The 4,110-nt window shown below is 34.0% G+C and overlaps 1 long non-coding RNA gene across 2 annotated transcripts in view; it reads left to right on the forward strand.

The window, feature by feature from the left end:
* LOC128249805 (uncharacterized) overlaps positions 1-4,110 on the forward strand; it is a 284,671-nt gene that overhangs the window by 18,931 nt on the left and 261,630 nt on the right. For both annotated transcript variants that reach the window (XR_008265924.1, XR_008265925.1), the window contains exon 2: positions 472-573. This is a non-coding gene — a long non-coding RNA (uncharacterized LOC128249805). The remainder of the gene's footprint in view (positions 1-471; positions 574-4,110) is intronic.

The following is a 4,110-nucleotide window of genomic DNA, read 5'->3' on the forward strand; positions in this document are numbered from 1 at the left end:
GGGGGGGGGGTCAATGAAATAGGTAGTTGTTGAACACTTGGATTGATGTAATCGTCTTACCCTCTCCGCCGTTATGACTGGCCTTGTGCCAAAATCTGAAGCCTTTATCATCGTCGTCATCTTCATCATCATCATCACCACCATCATCACCACCATCATCAGCAGCAGCATCACCACCATCATCATCACCATCATCATCACCATCATCATCATCGTCACCATCATCATCATCATCGTCATCATCATCATCATCATCGTCATCATCATCATTATTATTATTATTATTATTATTATCATTATTATTATTATTATTGCTATTTTTATCATTTTCATCAATGGGTATATATTTATATATATTATATCTTATATACCAAAATCTGAAGCCATCATCATCATCATCATCATCAACATTATTATTATTATTAATATTATTATTATTATAGTCATTGCTATTTTTATTATTTTCATCAGTGGGTCAAGTACTTATGCGTCTGAAACTGAAGCGAAGAGGTTTGCGGAGGTCTTTATTACGTGGACGGTTGCAGTCGACGGTCGGATCACAAAGTTCTGAAGGTAAGTAAGTATTTCTGGCCCTTTGCAGTTGTACACGGCGATTGTTAGCGGGAGGGGCGTGGAGATGGGGGGTTGTGGAAGGATTAATAATCAGAAAAACGTGAAAGCAAACATTTATTTTTCAAATAATTGAAATAGGAGTGTGAATATATAATAGCTGAATATAAATCAAATTGGAAAATATTAAGGTGTGTGTGTGTGTGTGTGTGTGTGCATGTGTGTGGTTTGTGTGTGTGTGCATGTGTGTATGAATGTGTATGTGTGTTTGGTAGCAATACATACGAACATATACTTACACACATATACGATGTATTGTATATTTATATTTCGGTATTACTATATACATGTGAGTGTATATGTATATGTATATATAAATGTGTGTTTGTGTGTGTGTGTGAATAAATATGTGTGTATGTATAAATATATCAGATATAATATATACAAACATATATATTACACACACACGTACATACATACGCACGCACATGCAAGCGCACACGGACTTACACACACACTCACATATATACAGAAGATATACATGTGAGTGTAATCGTGTGTGTGTGTGTTTGAACAGGCCATAGATGTATAAGGAAAATCATAGTGCTCTCTTATCGTCATAATAATGTTATACTACCGCAAGTGACCAAGATGTAATTATTTTAGTTCCAAGTCATAATCTGAGATCAAATTACTGACTAAACACATACAGCTTTGGATTATAATAATATTCGATCGAAGCTGATCAATCATTCCAATGTTTTTTGACAGCTTAAGGATTCCACGTGGCGAGAAACTCTAAGTGGTAGCCACTGTATCAATTATCAACATCCAATGATTATATACACACACATATATATACGTATGTATGTATGTATTTTTGTTTGTATGTATGTTTATATGTATATATGTATGTATGTATGTATGTATGTATGTATGTATGCATGCATGTATGCGCATGTGTGTACGTTTATGATTACATGTGTACGAATCAAAAGGAAAAGGTTTGAGAAGTTTATCATGAATAAAAGAAAATATTTACATTATTATCAAAATGCTACCGGTTCCAATTGTTATTAGATAAATTTAGTCATGCTGCAAGAAAATGAAAAATAAACTGAATAAAATTTGTCATGATAACAGTTTTATAATTTTACCAACTTTCTTTTACAAAATTCACATAATGCTGGCAGCTGGTCTATTTTTTTTTTTTTTTTTTTTTTTTGGCTACTGAGAATAATTTAAATTTATTTCAATATATAGTTTCTTTTCCTTACAGCATGACTAAATTTGCATAAAAACAACTGAGACCTATAATTTTGTGATAAAAATGTAATTTTTTCTTTTACTAATGATAATATTCTCAAAGCATTTTTTTAAAAATAGAAATTTACTCGTCTGAAGGTTTTTAACCCCCTTGTACACACATATAAATGTATGTATGTATGTATGTATGTACGTATGTATGCATGTATGTATGTATGTGTGTTTGTGTGTGTAAAGTATGCAATATATGTGTGTGTACGTGTGTGTTTTTTACGAAACAAAATGTAATACACAATACACAGTAAGGAATTTATATTCACTGTGACTGATGATAGTTCTTTCAAGTTTTGTATTAACTGATCGGTGTATGAGTCCCAGATCACATACTTCCCTCAAAGATAAGTAAACACACGGCCTTCACCATAAAACCAACATGAAATTGCTTTAACCCACCACCTATCCACTGCAGTTCCTGACTTTCCTAAACAGTGATTTATGTAGTATCTATAACATTGTGACTATCGAATGAGATTGCACTAGATCCTCTGTAAACACTTTCAAAAAGCGTTATTAAAAACAGCTACATTCATTTAGTTCAATGAACAAAAAACTCGACATCGGTATACCATTTCCCCAGGAAACTCAGAAACCAAGAATCAGAACGCCCTCAAATAACAAGGAACATTGTCAAAGAAACCATAGTAAACTTAAATCACAAACCTAGAGGCTTGTTTTCAATGAAAATTTCTGGTTGCTAAACATCCAGCGCTATTATTAACGGAGATTTAATATATTATCTTATTGTCGGCTTCAGTGGAGTTACTGTTCGGACCAAGCCTTGCCTTTCAAACGCCTGTCATCAGATGCGATAGAAATGTAGTTTGATGACAAAAGATGTGGAAGTGGTGGTTTATAAAACAGTACTCCCCAAACCAATACGTCTAACCTATCACATACTGGACCACGTGACAGCTTACCTATCGGGAACGTTTTCGGATGATCTTCTACTATAAAACGTGTACTCTGCGTGTGTAAGACTTCGAGTACCAATGAAATCAACCAATTCTCAATACATGTGTCACGCTGTGTCACAATGTCACGCTGAATCTCCCTGAGAACTACGTTGTGACGACGCATGTTTGTAGAGTGCTCAGTCACTTGCACATCAATTTCCCAAGCAGGTTCATACAGGGCTTGATGTCAGGCAGTGAGAACTCTGAAAACTGATAACTTTCTGAAAACTGTATAATTCTTTTTAATGAAATTTTGCAGAGATAGGAGTAGATTGTAATTACGTTGATAAAATATCGTAAAATAATAAAATATATTTATTTGTGATAAATATATTTGCAGAGATGGATGTAGATTGACGTATGTTGATAAGACAGTAAAACAAGAAAATAATATTTATTTGAAAATACACAAATGAGAAATTTGTTTTATTTTATTTTATTTTAAAGTAATAAATATTCTTCTTTGAAAGTTAGTATTCATTTCATCATATTGTATAAGCAGCAAGAAATTTGATAAAAGTTGAATTATAATTATTGTAGATATGCAATATTTCCTAATACTCATGATAGCAAAAATATACTTTCAAATTTACCCGTCGTATCACCAGGGCCGGTTTTAATCCATTTAGACAGATTTCTTCAAACTGGGCCCTGCGCCAAGAGAGAGCTTCACGTACACGCTCAAGCGGAGGACGCTATGATGGATTCTTAGTATATCATTCTGGCTCAACACTTTTTGGCTGGGATTGGCGTTCTATGCGGTACATAAAACATCAATCTTCAACTTGGGATCCGCACTTCCTAGCGTTAGCCCTGCATATCATCGTAGGTGGACAATTTGCCGACAGATATTTGGCCGACAGACAACTTACAGATAAGGCAATTGACTGATTGAACAATTTGCCGAAAAGACAATATGTCGACATCTTTTTTTTTAAATTAAGTAAAAATTACAAAGATGTTTTATTAGATTTACAAATAAAAAACAATTTATTTATAAAAAGATATTACATACGAATTGCCTGCCGGCGAATTGTCTGTCGGCGAATTGTCTGTCGAGAATTGTCTGTCGAGAATTGTCTGTCGACGAATTGTCTGTCGACGAATGGTCTGTCGATGAATTGTCTGTTAGTGAATTATTCGTCGGTGAATTGTCTGTCGACGAATTGTCTGCTGGCGAATTGTCTGCACATGGCATATCACAAAGGACACTTTAATATTCCTTAAATCCTCCTTGTATTCACGATGGACTCTCTATTTG

The sequence above is a fragment of the Octopus bimaculoides genome, chromosome 18, assembly GCF_001194135.2.
Source record: "Octopus bimaculoides isolate UCB-OBI-ISO-001 chromosome 18, ASM119413v2, whole genome shotgun sequence".
In the NCBI taxonomy this organism is placed as follows: Eukaryota; Metazoa; Mollusca; class Cephalopoda; order Octopoda; family Octopodidae; genus Octopus; species Octopus bimaculoides.